The sequence below is a fragment of the Pinus tabuliformis genome, chromosome X (genome assembly GCF_031772625.1).
Source record: "Pinus tabuliformis cultivar Carrire ecotype Pingquan chromosome X, CPIR1, whole genome shotgun sequence".
NCBI classification, from domain to species: domain Eukaryota; kingdom Viridiplantae; phylum Streptophyta; class Pinopsida; order Pinales; family Pinaceae; genus Pinus; species Pinus tabuliformis.
This window is the reverse complement of record NC_142308.1, coordinates 222,650,572-222,668,258: the sequence shown is the minus strand read 5'-3', so window position 1 is coordinate 222,668,258 and position 17,687 is coordinate 222,650,572.

Below are 17,687 nucleotides of genomic sequence, written 5' to 3'. Positions count from 1 at the left end.
TAAAGTTGAAGTTGCAAGGTGGAAGGGTTAGAACACTTCCAGGTGTTCTGCATATTCCTGCATTGGCTAGAAATCTGATTTCTGTAAGCAAGCTAGATGATGTAGGTGTAAAAACAGTGTTCGAGAAGGATACCTGCAAAATGGTTCAGGAAGCACTGGTATTGATGCGGGGAGTTCGGATTGGAACTCTGTACAAGCTGCAAGGTAGCACTGTTATTGATGGGCGCAACAATTATGTGGTTCCTGAAAGTGGAGCAGAAAATCTAGTGGTCTCTAGAGAGAAAACAATGTTGTGGCATCAAAGGCTTGGACATATTGGAGAGAAGGGCCTTCAAATACTTCATGGTAAAGGTATGGTAGAAGGTATGAGTAATAGCTCTTTGGATTTTGATTTCTGTGAAAATTGTGTATATGGGAAGCAGAATCGGGTGAGTTTCCCCTCTGGTGGTAAGAGGGTGAAACAAATATTAGAGCTTGTGCATAGTGATGTGTTTGGACCTGTGAAGGTTCCATCACTGGGTAAGTCTTTGTACTATGTATCATTTATAGATGACTTGTCAAGGAATACATGTATATATTTCCTTAAGAAAAAATCTGAAGTCTTTGACAGGTTCAAAGAATTTAAGGCTCTAGTGGAAAACCAGACAGAGAAGAAGATAAAGGTGTTGAGGACAGATAACAGTGGAGAGTTTTGCAGTAAGGAATTTGAAGAATTCTATAAGAAGTGTGGTATAGCACGGTAGAAGACTACTCCATATACACCTCAACAGAATGGAGTTGCAGAAAGAATGAACAAAACATTGATGGAAAGGGCAAGAAGCATGCTCAGTGGTGCCAAGTTAGGATAGGAATTCTAGGCAGAGGCGGTCGAGACAACATGTTACCTGGTCAACAGATCACCTTCATCGGCATTGGAGGATAAGACTCCACAAGAGGTATGGACTGGTAAGAAACCTTCTCTTTCACATCTAAGGGTATTTGGATGTGATGCATATGTACATGTTCCAAAGGAGAAAAGAACCAAGTTGGATAGTAAATCTGAAAAGTGCATCTTTATTGATTATAAGGATGGTTTAAAGGGTTATAATCTTTGGAACCCAGTAACAAGGAAGGTTGTGTACAACCGAGATGTGGTGTTCAGAGAAGTAAAAGATATTATTAAACATGAAGTCCAACCAAAGGAACCTGATAAGATAGAGTTGGAGCTTAAGGAGGAAGAATCATACTCTACAACAGAGGAGGAATCTGAAGATGAAGAGCCACAAACTCCGGGTGTGAGAAGATCAGTTCGAGAAAGAAGGTAGCTAGAAAGGTATGGTCCATCTGCTTTTTGTTCAAGTTTTCCTTTATCTATTACTGACGATGATCCTAGAACTTTGAAGGAAGTAGTAGATTCAGAGGATGGAAAACTCTGGAAAGAGACCATGGTTGATGAAATGGCATCTTTGCACAAAAATGAGGCTTAGGATCTAGTGGAGTTGCCGGCTAGAAGGAAACCCATTGGCAGCAAATGGGTGTTCAAGAAGAAGACAAATGCAGAAGGAAAGGTGGAGAAATACAAAGCTCGGTTGGTAGCAAAAGGTTATTCCCAGGTGCCGGGAATTGATTTTGGTGATATGTTTTCTCCTGTTGCCTTAAGGTAACTTCTATTAGATTACTTTTATCTATTGCTACTGATTTTGATTTTGAGGTAGAACAGATGGATGTGAAGACAACATTTCTTCATGAGGATATGGAAGAGGAGATCTACATGAAGCAACCTGAAGGTTTTTTGGGGAAGGGTAAGAAAGATCTAGTATGCAAGTAAAAGAAGTCTCTGTATGGGTTAAAACAGTCACCAAGGATGTGGTATCAAAAATTTGATACATTTATACGGGGACTTGGCTTCACCAGAAGCAAAGTAGATCATTGTGTGTATTTTAAATTAGTTGGTGACCGTGTTATTTATCTCATCTTGTATGTGGATGAAATTTTGCTCATTGGAAATGACAAAGACATTATCTAGGATTAGAAGACCCATTTGTCCTTCAAATTTGACATGAAAGATCTTGGTGCTGCAAACTATATTTTGGGCATGGAAATTAAAATAGATCAGACAAAGAGGAAGCTCTGGTTAAACCAGAGGAAGTATGTCGAGACAATATTGCAGAGGTTTAATATGTAGGATAGTAAACCGGTGAAGGTTCCTATTCATATAGGTGTAAAGTTATCTACTGAATAGTGTCCCAAGACATAAGAAGAGGAAGAGGACATGTCCCGTGTTCCATATGCAAGTGCAGTCGGTAGCCTGATGTATGCAATGGTCTATACTAGACTAAACATTACACATGCAATGGGAGTATTGAGCAGGTTTATGTCAAAACAAGGGAAGGAGCACTGGACAACAGTGAAGCGGGTTTTCAAGTATTTGTGTGGCACTAGTGATTATGGTTTGTGCTACCAAGGAAGACCAAGATTGGACAGAGTGTTGGATATTCATGGCTTTGTTTATGCAGACTGAGCTGGAGATCTAGATCAGAGAAGATCTACAAGTGGGTATGTGTTTAACCTATTTGGAGGTGCAGTTAGTTGGATGAGTAAGAAACAATCTGTAGTGGCACTATCAACTATAGAGGCAGAATAATGGCAGCCACTCATGCAAGCAAGGAAGCAGTTTGGTTGTAGAGATTGTGTTCATGTATGGGGTTAGTATAGGGAACTATAAGGATAGAATGTGACAGCCAAAGTGAAATTTTCTTGGAAAAGAACCCTGCATATCATTCAAAGACAAAGTACATTGATGTTTAGTATCACTTTGTGAGGAATATGATAGAAGACAAAAAGTTGTTGCTGGTAAAGGTGGACACTTTGAAGAATATTGTAGATGCATTGACAAAATCTGTGAGCTCTGAGAAGTTCTCTTTGTGTAGAGAAACAATGGGCATTGCAGGGCTGGATAAATGACTAAGCTCTCTTGTGGCCCCTTGTGGAAAGAAAACAGCAAGTGGGAGAATGTTGGGTTGTGGTATATTCTTTCCACGACTAGCCCACATAGTTAACCAGGGGGTTAGAAGGGGTGCAGAGCGCCCCCCCTTCATTGCGCCAATTGTGTAGTGGGGGGGGCGGTCACAGGGGGTTTGAGGGGTGCAAGTAACCCCACTCTATGGGGTCCGGGGCAGCCCCCCGAAAAATTTTGTTTTTGGACCCTATATTAGGTTGGGCAGACCTACCTATGGTTTTGTGCATGACTTTTCAGTCCATGGTATTGGATACTTTGGCATGTATAAATATGTATTGTAACATTGAAAGGAACATAATGAAAAATCAAGCTGGTAGTCCCGGTTTTGGGATCCATGGGAAAATCTCTGTGTATATGTGTTTTATGTGTTTTTTTCCTCGAAAAAAATCCGTAATTTTATTCATATGAAAAAATTACATGTTGTATATGCTATAAGAATTTAGAGAAAGTTGTACATGAAGTGAATAAAAGTTACAATAAAAAGCAAATAAATATCAGTAGGCCTATGGTTTTCTACCCTTTTTCTTCTCCACCCTCCTCCAACCCTCTGAATCGGAAGTGGGTGAAATTATGGCCATCTGGTTTTCCAGAGTGTTCAATGGTAGATTCTTGTCAGATTCAGATCCTTCCGATCCGTGAGGTCTTTTAATTACGCTTACTTCCAGCTGAGGATCTTGATGCTGTTGTATATTATTTGGCTCCATATGAGTATCTGGGGCAGTTTCATCCTGATTATGTTTCTGTCCTGAGAAAATACCAGTTTCCGTTTGGTTCTCTGGATGTTCTGACTACAAGTCCTCCTCGTCTTCCATCAGGTCAGTCTGCTACCATCCTTTAGGCTTTTTTTGTTGTTTCTTTTTTCCCTTGGAGTCCTTTCTGATCAACGAGCAATTGTATTGGAGGTGGCCAGTTTGCAGGCAGTTGTGGCATATGAAAGCAGTATTCTCATAGTCAAGCGGTTGAGTCCTCAATGTATTGTTGTAGTTCAGTGTGATGTGGTCAGGCAATCCCTGACTCAAGTCAACCTCTACACAAATTCTGGCAAATGTGACGATTCCTTTGCTGACTCTGTCTTCATCTATTTTTAGGAATTTCCCCAGGGAGTTCCCTATTGCTGATAAGACTTTGTAATGCCAAAAGTGTAGAGGGAGGTTATGGAGCCTCACCCAAATAGGCATTCTATAAATTTTTATAGTGTTTGCATCAAATTCATCAAACCAAGGAGTGATGAAGAGGCCAATGTTGCCCCAAAACTAACCTTGATTGATGATATTGTCTCGTTCTTGGTCTGTGCTGAAGCTAACAATGAAAAATCCCTTTGATCATAAATGTATATCACAGTTTGTTGTCCATGTGGAGTAAATCCAATGATACAGAGCATCGGATTTTGGCCAGAAACCGTTGAATCTACAAATGACAACATTATTGGATAGCTTAATGTATAATTCAGTTACCTGGTAACTCTGGTGCTGGCGTTGATTTCTACTGTATTTTTCCTTTTCCCTTTACTTCATCTTGAAAAGTGCCAGTGTTTTTTGAGCTGTCCCCTTTGCATCCTCCATGTAGAAGTAGATTCAGGAAAATGGTTGAATCATTGTTGATACCATATTCCTACAGAGAGAGGAGGTCCTATAGAATGTGACTAGGGAAAATCAAGTTTTGGTAAATGGTGGGGATCCCAATTTGGTTTTGTATTTCCTTCTTTAGCTCCTGTATATTCAGCTCCTTTCTGAGCCTCATACAATGATGGCTGCCCCCTGTCTTTTTTACGAAGATTTTAATCCATTCTTCACCCACGCAGAATGAATCAGTCATTTTGGGGCTACAATCCGTTGATATGGGCAAACTTCCTTCAAAACTCACTGCACCCCAGCTTTTTATATATTTTCTGCTTCCTGCTACTTCCAGATTTGGTTTTTTAGGGTCATTTTTTGTGTACTTTGTCAAAGCACCCAGATAAAAGTGACCCGCTGGAGACTGCTCTCTTTCCCTAGCGTAGGAAATATCTGGAACAGAATGGAGCCCGGACGCAGTATAACCAACTTCCCGTGACCACTCACGCAGCAGCCTGTTGGTATTAAAACCTATGACAGAGGGAGGCAAATGCAAGATGGTAAGTCGGCAGCAAATCTCGGCAATCCCTGTGCCCAAGCCACCATCCAACCGAGCAATGGCAGGAGATATCTTGAAAGATGCTCAGGCAAAGTATACAGGAGGATATAGTCCCCGTCAAGGAGGCCGTGGGCATGCAAGTGTGGTATAAGCCAAAAAAGCCCATTTTGTATATGAATAAATCGAAATGTTACCTCTTCCTGACATGGCTTGGTTCCCAGGCGAGAGGGAACGTCTACCGACATACGACCACCTTCGAGCAATTGTTTTTGTGCCTGGGGGAAGGTCCCTGCGAACAGAAAATGAGCGATCGCCATAGCTAGTAGCAGATCACAATTCCCGCCTCCTCCATATATCGAAAATCTTAATTGAATCTCATATGTGTTTTATGTGTTATGCTCTCGCATTGTTTATTTTCTGTGTTTTAGAATTCGTATGCAACTAATTTCTGTATGGGGTTAAAACCTACACAAAGCTCCTCCTTTCCACCATAAACATTTCATTTTCCCTATTCAAATCGAATCAAACCTCTTTGTCAACATCCTTACATACCCATACATTTTCCTCCATTTATTTCCCTTTGTCCTCCCCGGTAGCTATACCACTCTGCGTAACTATATTAACACTATGACCATCTTTGTGTGGTTCTCATCTCATCATCTAGATGTTTTGTGTAGGCTGCTGGGTCTAGGACTTCTTTTCTTGCATCTTCGCAATGAGCACGAGACAGTCTTCTATGACATGATCAAATTGTTGACAATATTGACAAGAGGGGTGTGTTGGATTGTGACAATCTTATGCAAAGTGACCTGGTTCTCCACAATTTTAGAAAATGATATGTCTTTGACCTCTTCCATCTCCTCCCCCTTGTCCTCTTCCTCGTCCCTAGAATTCTCCGTGCACTGCAGTTGCACCTTGATCTTGCTGAGGATGTGCCTCCATCTGTACTCTATATATTGGTGTCCTGTCCATCATTAATTCATAACTTCTACAATTGCGCTCATCATGACCTACAAATTTATTTATGTATTTAAAAATAGATTTTAAATAAGTTAAAAATTATAAAACATATAATTGTTAAAAAAATATTTCTCACAAAAAAATCTTTAAATTAATTGAAAATCTCATAACTACAAATTATACAAAATAACATATATATATATATATATATATATATATATAGATAGATAGATAGATAGATAGATAGATAGATAGATAGATAAGCATAAGCTTACATATTTTAAGTTATTAAACTTATTTTTAGTATAAATAATATTATACTTTATAAATATGAACCCTTAGATTAATAAACCCAACAAATTGATATAATAAAACTAAGGGAATAATATTATAAACTTTAGAAATGCGAACACTTAAATTACACTCTAGGAATATCAACCCTTATATTAATAAACTCTGATTGATATTAAGAACACAAATGAATAATAAACTCAAGGGATTAATACAATAAACCCTAAGGAATATAAACCCAAGGGAATAATATTAAATCCAAGGGATTAATATTATAAACCCTAGGTATATAGACCTTAAGTATATTAATATAAATCTCTTGGGTTTATACTCATGGTCAACCATAGTCCAATGTCACATTGTATTAAACACAGTAGCACTTGGCATTGTGACAAAAATGTTTTCAATATGAAAATCAACCATGGTAAACCATGTTTATTTTAGGATTTATAGTATTTATTTTCGGATTTATAGTATTATTCCCTAGGGTTTTTAGTATTAATCCTTTAGGTTTATTATTTCCTTAGGTTTATAATATCAATAAGTTGAGTTTATTAATCTAAAAGTTCATATTCGGTATAATATTATTTATACTAAAACCCCCAAAATTAATAGTTTAAACCTAAAATAATAAATGTATATTAATATTAATTAATTATTATTATTAACATATATATCCATTTATATTTATAATAATTATATTATATTTCAATGTAGTATACATTATATATACTTTAGATTATTATACCATAATGTTATATTATGGTAATAATATAATATATTATTATAATATTAATATAATTACTACTATTATTATATATTATTATAAAATAGTATAATTACATAATAGTATTATAATATATTTAATATATTATAATATATTTAATAATATAATATAATTCTTTATATGTGGTTATTATTATTAATATATTATATGTATATATATTTATATAGCTATATTAATATATTCAAAACTATTTTTTAATCATTAAGATATTTATGAGAGCTAAATAAATATTATATTATATGTTAATTATGATATAATTCTAAATATAATGGTTAATATATTAATACGATATTATATAATAACATAATATTATATTAATATATAATATATAATATAATATTAATATAATAATTTTAGTGATTATTATTTATAAAATTATTAATAATTATAAATAGAGAATTTTTAGAAAACACTTTTACATTATAAACTTAATAAAGATGGATGTGGTAGATATAAACCTATCCATATATATCAATCATATTATTAAATATAATTGTAAATATACTTCTTATATTATATTAGTATCTGAATATATCAACCATATATATAGATGTATATAAATTTACATATTTTTAAACTATTTAACTTACTTGAAATAATATGCATTTATTACCTATGCCAAAAAAATCATACAAGAAATTTAACGCTAATCTGACCTCTCATTTGTAAAATTCTTTTGAGTTTCTAAGTAGAGTTCAAGAACAGTTATCTCAAAGACTTTAATGAGAATTTTTGCTTTAGCAGCGTTCCAAAAGGAGTCGAATAAATTTAGATTTCTGTTTCAAACTGGAGAATATTTGTTAAGAGAGTTCTAATGGATATTTCCTCATCCTCAGCTCTGCACTTGGTCCTGGCGACCCTGATCGGGGCTTCTGTGCTTGCGACCTCGGCAAGTTATGTTCAGTGTTTGATGAACGAGATTCATATAAATCGTGTTTTATTATTTCCAATAGATATTTAAGACATGTTTCAAAATCAAAATATAATTTGAGTTTTTTAAAGTTTGGTATTATTATATTTTCGTCGTATCTAATATATCATTCTCCGTTAGAATAGATAATTGAACCAATAATTTCATATTAAAAAATATCTTATCAAAACACTAGGTCATTGCCTATCCAAATCCAAAAAACTTTTTTATATTATTTTTAATGAGAAAATACACTGTCACATAATTTTAGTTATATAATTGAAACTTATCTTATCAAAACACTAGGTCATTGCCTATCCAAATCCAATAAACTTTTTTATATTATTTTTAATGAGAAAATACACTGTCACATAATTTTAGTTATATAATTGAAACTTCAATATAAATATGGGATTTGTTGCTTTTTAAATGTTATTTTTTGGATTGGGTGAATAAATATAATTGATGTAAATAACTAATACGAAATATGAACAGTTATATGGAGATGAAGTGAACAGTCTCCCTCATATGTATAATAAAGACCAGCCTGAAGGAATAATATGAATTACATTTTGTGGAGTTACTATCTACCCTGACAGATTTCATCATGCAGAGTGCAAATCCACTTCCGCACAATGAAAACTATTGTTTTCCTTTTTTTTTTTTTCCAAATTAGCGTAGAGTGAGAAGTTATTTTTAGAAAATTATAATACTAATATGGATTTATGTTAAAATTGGATATCATTGCAAAAATTATTAATCTAGAAAAGCTTTAACATAGTTTATTAATTACAAAAGCCTTCATGATTCACATAATTAAGCTGATAGGCATTCCTCCTACTGGAACTGGGCACTTTAATCATTTTCCTAATTAATCTTTTTGATCAGATGGTCTAAATTGAAAGATGTCAGTGTATTCTCGTTGCCACTCTATTCATGGTTGGAATTCCCACCATCAATTTCCATGCACATCTAAATCACATGTTTAAACCATATTTAAATTATTTTTTTACAAAACATGATTAAAAATTTACTCTGCCTATTGTTCATAACCATGTATAAATTTAAAAAATTATGCAGTGAAACGTTATTATAGTGATTCACATTCAACGATTTTCCAAGTGTAATATTCACTCCATTAAGTGCATCTGTTCCTATGCATTCCTTTGTGAAATGTATGCGGAATTGGATGTTAAATGCAGTGGATGAACTAGCGAATGATAAACCGAAAAGTGCAGGAAACACGCTAAGGTTATGTGCCTACTTCCTTGAAACGACTCGTTGTTTAGAGTATTTTTCATTGATTTAAAGATATTACCAGTGCATTAGCACAGAAAACTGTATCAATAACCGTCAAAAAAATTGACAGATGCGAAGGCTTTATGTTTATTATTGCACTTTTAAGGGAACTTATGGGAAGCTATCAAATTCTGTCTCTGTGTTATTCTGTCGTTTCCTTCTCTGTCATGCAGTCTGCATTGCCGAATCCTTTCTCACAAGGCTTTATGGAATTCTGGACATTTAAGGATATTTGCTGAAGTATTGGGGAACTTTTCATTAAAAATTCTCAAGATTCGATTCAATTTTGCGGCAATTCATCTGAGGTTTGTTAAAGTTCTTCAAAATTTTAAAGAATTATCGTTCGTTATTCCAAATGAGCTTGAACTAAAATATTTGACTATTATTTTTCATTTTAATTATTGAAAGTGCAGGTGGATGTGCTTTTATAGGGTTTAGCAGATATTTTTTCTCTACGCTATGGCACAACTCAAGTCACGGAAGGTAAAATGGTCTTCCTTTGCGAGGAAACACACTAAGCTTTTCTGCCTACTTCCTTGAAACAGTTGGCCGTTCATATTCTATCAACAAATTGAACTCAACACAACTTTCATTATGTTTATAATGTCGTAAATTGAGTTCAATTTCATGACTATTTCAAATATTGAGATTTCCATTTCATATGTTAGATTTGATAGACAGGTTTTCCAAGTTCAAGGTTTGGAGTGCGATATTTTTTTTTCTTGGGCATTCTTTATTGTATAATTCCTGGATATGATACATTTTTTTAATCTATAATAATTATTATTTATCTCCTTCAGCTTTATGTTTGGCCCTGCATGATTATAAATTAGGGTTTTGTGCTCGTTTTTGATGTGGATCATTCACATAAACTAAGCCGGAAATTTCATTGCCTTTTTGTGTCAACCATTTTCTATTCACGATATATATGTAGGATAAAATCTTTATGATGTGAATATTTTCTTGTAAATTAATAGAGCAATAATTGTGATGGGTTTTTAAGCATTCTATCAATCTAGCCAAATCTTTGATTAATGTGAAATGCAATAACATATAAATGAACCAGGATGGGCTTTGTGTTAATTAAAAGGTTATGATCGTGTGAATGATAAAAAAAATGCATTCTGCCTAAGTATTGGGTTATCGTTTAATGTCTTTTCTCACAATATATTAATATATGTTTTTTGGATTATGACTTGTCAGGAGGTTATTACCAGTATGTCGGTGGCATTGACCCCTTTATTTTCAAGTATGACTCCTGCTTCACTTTCAAGTATGACTCCTGCTTCACTTTCAAGCACGACTCATGCTTTCACTTTCACATTTTCTTCGCCTTCCCGTCAATCCAGTGGAGATAAAAAGGAAAATGTTTCCTCAACTTCTGGTAAGTCCAGTCGAGGTAGAAGATTAAAAGTTGTAACTGATCCTAATGTAAATGTGAGCTTGCTAGACAATGTTCACCAAGTTGCGAATTTAAGTTTTTTTAGCAAGAGAGGGCACACAAGGGCATCAGACACCAGGCTCAGCTAGAACTAGCGGAATGGGTACAGCTGCAGTATCTGGACTATGTTGGCATCTGGACAGTCAGGATTGACATCTTCTGCTACCCCTGTTAGCTTGGTGGGAGTTGGGCAGATAACTCCAAATCTTGCACAAAACACATTTGGTGCTGGGCTATTAGGGTCTTCTGTCAACACAGGTTTTACTGGTAAACATGTAGTTGGTGGCCTGGGCCAACAAGTTCCTGTGGTGGGCCGTGAAGGAGTTGCAGCAGGATCACAAATAGGGCAATGTCAAATTGGAAGGAGCCAAAATGTTCTCGCTGACATAAGAGCTGTTGGACCAAGCTCTCTTGGTTCACCAGTACTTGGTGCAGATGACAGTGCTGCAGGTAATATTCAGTTGCCATCAACTACCACAGTGGCTGAGCAGCCAGGAGCAACTGCAGCAGATATGCACAAAGTGTGGGAGGTACGACACTCTGCAATCTTTTAATTCTTGTACTTTTAATTCATTTGATTTTTGTTGTTGGGATACTTCACATGTACAGTATCAATAGGAAGCAAAAAGTTACCATAATTCCAGAATGTATAAGGTTTATACTTAGCGCTTGTTCAATTATTTTCAAGTGCTGGAACTTAATATTAGATGTTTCTTGAATTGGTAATTTACCTAGTAAAAAGTGTGGCTATATTTGTTCTGCACATGTTGATATTGCTATGGATGTAATAATCAATTTGTTCTGCACATGTTCATATTGCTATTGATGTAATAATCAAACAAATAGAGTTAACCAGTTCCGAGCCTCCAACAGACCATTCCAAAGTAGTATATCCTAGGAGAAAGTTACCTTGTCACAAAGATGTTGTCATCTATGGGCACCAGTCTTATTTCTTTGCTTCCCTCACCTCTATAGACCATAGACAGTGCGTTGCCTCGGGTTATCAGGGACACTTTATTACTGTGCTAGCATCGTAAGGATAATGAAAGCTCATGACTAATAGGGTATCATCTACCAACAAGTCTAGTAAAAAAAAAAATTAAAGTCAAAATAGTGTTGTCGTTCACCATGGGATGATATATTTGTTGAATCTAAGTAAGTTTGTTGAAGAGTGTTTTATTTTGGATTTTGTTATATGTTCGTGTGAAATGTTTTGTTATATTTTGCATAATCACTTTTTAAATAACACAAAAAAGAATTTGTTTTACCCTTTGTCATGTGGTGAACAAAATACAACCAAATTTTAGAAATGCTGAATTTCATATCCAAAAGCATGTGAATTTTTCGAAATAGCATTTTATGATTCGGATATCATATCTTTTGTGTAGGGTCTCCTGCGTATTCGAAATCGTCATATGACAGCCATATTTCTATATGCAGACTTCAGGTGAGTGGACTGTGAAAATTGTAAATGTGATTTATTTGTTGAAGATATAGAGAATTATTACATAGTGCTTGTATTTATGTGACTATAAATAATGGGTGGTAATAAATATTTCAGTTAACTCTATAAAAGTTATGGTCAATTAAAAAAAAAAAATATTTTTAATGTGTAGTTTTAATACTTTTAATTTATTTCTTGTACAGTGAATTTTATTAATTTCAAAAATAAGAAATTACATTAAAAAAAATAGTATTATAAGTCATGTTGATTTTATAAGTCATATTGATTTCTTATAAGGGAGATGAAACCATTGGAAACCAAAAAAATTAATAGAATTAAATTCAAACAAGCTTAATTAGTATATTAGAATATTTGGCCATATACATAATCAGTTACAAAAATAAATCCATAAACATGATCCATCACATGGTCTACTAAGAGGAGCTGCTGGGTTTGCTTGTTAGAGGGATTTTGAGATGTTTTTGAATGCTCACCAACATGTGATTCATCATTTCTATCCCTCAATCATAATGTTTCAAGTGTCCATAAATATGGTCCAAGGATTGTAATAAGTCTCTCCTAGATTCATGGTTATCTAATAGTGTGTCTTAAAAGGAACTTCAACTGCCAGTATAAATATTAATTAATAATCTACATATATTAATTAGCTCTAAGTAGTGTGTCTCCCCTAGATCCATATTTTCTACTCTACCAACATTTCTGAATATAAGAGAGAAGTTCTTTGAAAAGAGTCTTCACCTTTAGACTGATTCTTTTTTAAAATGCACAAGAATCTACTCCCTATCTCTTTGTATAATCTTATTTACTTTTTCCCAATTTTCATTAAAAAAAATTTAAATAATTTCAATCTCTTATTTATTCATCTTATAGAACTCACTCAGAAATTTGCAGTTTTATTTTTCGAAAAGACCATCCTTCGTAATTGTGTATCTGTTTCGTCCACGACTCGTTCGGATATTTGACTGCTGCATTTAACGATAATCATATGGTTGTGTACCAATTTTTCTCTATATATTATGACTCCAGGAATTGAAGATGCTGACACTTTGTATTTTTTTTCGCAGGCTTTCTGCAGAGAAGCTTCATCTGAAAAGTGAGTTTTGTTTCTTCTTCCATGGTTCATCTCAATATTTTGGTTTCTTGTATATATTTCACAGAAATGGATCACTGTTTTAAAACTTCACAAATATATTTTTGCCACATCCTGATATTTTTTTCCTGAAAACATTTTTTTTTACAGGAAATGAACAACTTTTTTCACAGGAAATGTTCCAGTGTGCACACTTGATAAATTTTGTTGCATGCATTATTGAAGATGTCGAGCAATAGGATAAAATGTACCAACAACAAATTTTCTTAGGTTAATAATACAAACAATTAATACTTACAATACATGGCTGGAACACAGTATTTTTAACACTGTGTTGCTCATTTAAAACAAAGGAACTTCGTGAAAATGTACAATGCTACCTGGTATAGAATAATGCTCGAATGCTTAAGAAATAGAGGATCCTGCATTATAAAATTTCAAGGAAGAATGCACAAAAATTCATTACTAGTTTGATCTTTAAGCTTTTATTAGTTTATCAGCATTCGTTGCTTGATGTCTTAATCACTATTAGAATTTTAGAAGAACAATATATAAAATGTATGACGAATCTATCATATACATCAATACGATCCGGAATCCTATGATTATAATTTTTTGAAATTAACTTTTTTCACCAATTTCAACAATGCCAAATTGTGATCGTATTCTCCAATCTCACAGGCCTATTATAAATTTATTTGTTAATTCTCATCCTGCTGACCCGTGACTTAAAATTATGTTACCTACATTAAATTCTACACCAAATATTTATTATCGTTTTCCAATCCATTTATTATGTCTTAAGTTTTACGATAAAAATCTTCGTGTGGTACAGTGCCATACCAAGATTTTAATATTTTATAGTAATACTTTTGATATAGTGATTCAGAATAGCATCTAATCGATCTTTATGAGCTACGTAAAGAGGAAAGAACGACAATGGAGTGCATAAAGAGTGAGTATGTTAACCAGTTTCAGAAACCAAAATGTTTTTACGGTGAGAAATTATTAAAAAAAAAGAACTTTTGTAATAGATTGGCCCCCAGCTATATTTAATCTTCTAGGTAGTGTATTTACACAACAATGTATAAGTAAACTGGCCAAAATGTCATGAATATTTACGTTTCACAGACTTGAAATATTTTGGCAGATCTATTTTATCCCTATAAATGTCATACTTTGTACCCTAGACTTATTGATGGGGCCAGCCTACGTGGTCCCGCCGTCAATGCGTTGATAATGTTATGTAACAGCAATGAATATAACAATAATAAGGTTTTCGGATATTTGGGATGGTTGATTTGTAATGTGTGCTGTATTGATTTTGGGTTACGGTGATTTGTACCCTGATTGCTTGCCCGTTGAACACCTGTCCCTCCTCGGGATTCTACGAACCCGCTCTGGTTTGGGGTTTTTACTCCTTCGCGCTCATTTAATTCTCGTTGTTTCTCCCGATCATTTGCTCTGCGACCTCTGTAGCTTCGGTGGTTTTGGTTGTGGTTTTCTGAGGCTTGTCTGCCCGGTTTGCTGGTTGTGAGCTCCTGGTTGCCTTCTCGACTTCGGTCGTTTAGCTCTCGACCTAGAATGCTTCTGTTCTTCCGGCGATTTATTAAGGCTCTGGTAAGTTTTGCATAACTCTATTCTTCGGCTTGCATGTTGGCTGTTACTGTGAATTGGGGTTTTACTTTTAAGGGTCCCCGCCTCTGTGTGTTGCTGTCTGTGTCTCGTGAGTGGTTACAGTTGCTCTGTTAATGGTTCCCGCCTCTGTGCGTTGTTGTCTGTATCTCGTGAGGGTTTAAGTTATATGATAGTTGTGTAATTCTTGATATTTCTTTCAGTATTGGTTCAGCTTCTCCACAGACTTCGGCAGTCCGGTAGCGGCGTTCTCCGTTGGGTTCTCTGCCAACTCGTCTGGTAAGTCTCTGTTCTATGCCGGATATTTGTAATCCTCCTTTACCTGTATCTGATGTCTCGGCTCCTTCGTGAGCAGGAGGGTCACTTCGTGGTAGAATGGTGGCTATGGTTCGCCGGACAGGTATTGTGACATTATGGTTCGCTTCTCGTTCTCTTCAGTTCCTTTTCGCTTTGTTGGTACTGTTACTTGGAACCTAACCACTCTTGGTCGCTCTCTTGCAGGTGAAACCGTTCGAGGGTTTCGGTGTTTGAGCTCTCAGCTGTTCGGGCAAACACGGGTAGCTTCTCTGTTGTTTGGTAGCTTGCTTGTATGGGTGTTTCGATTTTATTGGGCTAAACTTTATTCGCTGGCCTTAGGTTGCTCTCTGTTTGTACTTAACTCTCTTTGGTCATTGGGCACGACGTTGGCTATGGTTTTGGGTCCTACGGTTATTGGCTTCTATTTTGTTGTTAGGGTTGTTTACCCACGACTGTGAATTGAGTCCAGTCTTCTACTTTGGACAGTATGTAAGTGTATGATGAATTTGGGCGACTGTATTATTGTAACCATATGAATTTAATGATGGAATAGATTTGACTTACGCTTGTAATTTCACATACCTGTTACGAGGTCTTTTAATTATCTGGTTATATTGATTCGTGTTGTTACTTGTCGTCCAACTGGTTTATCTTCTTCTCTTGGTCCAGAACCTGTAGCAGTACATTCGACAATATTCATATAATAAATTATTAGCAAAGTTATACAACCATCGAGGACGCTGTAGGATTGTGTGTGCACAGAATACTTATATTACTCTCTCTGTTTCTTTTCATACACAGTCGAACCCTGTAATGGGCCTGTTTCTCTCCTTTAGTAGCACTGTTTTCAAACGGTTTTGTAACTGCTGTTGGTTTGTTTTGTTGGTTACATCAGTTGTGTCTTATGTGGAACTTTTTCATAGCTGGCTAGCACACTTTCTTTTCATGCTTTTACAATAGTAATGTAACTGTCTGGAAACAAACGATTCTAACTAATTACTACTGCTCGTAATTAAAAGTCATTACATTATTCTTAGGCAACTTTAATAAAAAAAATAAAATAAAACAAAATAAAGACAGATATACTATCCATCCAGCGAACTGTGTTCTCTGTCCTTTTCAGAAACCATGTCAACCTTGCTTCTGTCTTTGCCCTGTTAGCCAGATGCTCCTCCATCAGGCTCCCGGGGTAAAAGAAATTCATGGCTCCGTTCCATGAGTTCCTCCACCGAATAGCCAGCCTTCTGTATCTGCGCCGCGTCGAGCCATGAGCTGTCCTCCATTGGACGGTCTCTCCACTTGACGAGGTATCGTAGATATTCTTTCCTACGTGTCTTCTTGGCTACCTGGGTACTGAGGATCCCTTCAATCTCATGGGACTGAGCCGAAGGCAATTGCTTCTTCCAAGAACTGTCTCCAAATTGGGTGTCCCGTTCTGGCCGTACCACACTGTCATCCTCTGCTTGGGCATTATATGGGAACAGATCCACCACATTGAAAATAGGTGATATGCCTATATCAGGTGGCAGCTGAATCTCGTAAGCGTTGGCTGAAAATTTACGTAAGATCTTGCATGGACCAATTTTCTTATATTTTAGTTTATTATACGTGCCCTTAGGAAACCGTTCCCTGCGCAGGTGCGCGAGAACCTCATCCCCAACATTAAATTGCACTTCTCTTCGCTTTGAATCTGCTTGTTGCTTATACTTCTGTACGCTGTCCTGCAATCTTAATTTGACCTTTTCATGAAGTTCGCTCATTGCTTCGGCAAAGTCTTCCCCATCCGCGCTTCTCCGTTCCAACTTTCCCAAATCTCGCAGTTCATGTATTCCCCGAGGATGCATGCCATACAAAATCTGGAATGGGCTGTGTCCGGTGCTATGATTGGGCAAATCGTTATAAGCGAATTCTGCCTAAGCGAGAGCTCGATCCCATAACCGTGAATTTTCTCCAGTTAGACTCCGTAATAAATTTCCCAAGCTCCTGTTCACCACCTCCATTTGTCCATCAGTCTGCGGATGATACGCAGAGCTGAAATTCAATTGCGTGCCCAACTTTTTCCACAGGGTGCGCCAAAAGTGTCCTGTGAATTTTACATCCCTGTCTGAAATGATAGATCTGGGTAGGCCATGTAGTCTAACAACTTTTGTGAAAAACAGGTGTGCCACATACGTGGCGTCACTAGTTTTCTGGCAAGGAATAAAATGAGCCATTTTCGAAAATATATCTACCACCACCATTACTGAATCATATCCCCGCTGCGTTCTAGGCAGTCCTAGGACAAAGTCAATGCTGACTGAGTCCCATGGTTTGCTTGGAACAGGTAGTGGTGTGTAAAGTCCAGTATTCTGACTGTGTCCTTTCGCCAGTTGGCAGACTTTACACCTATTTACATATCTTTG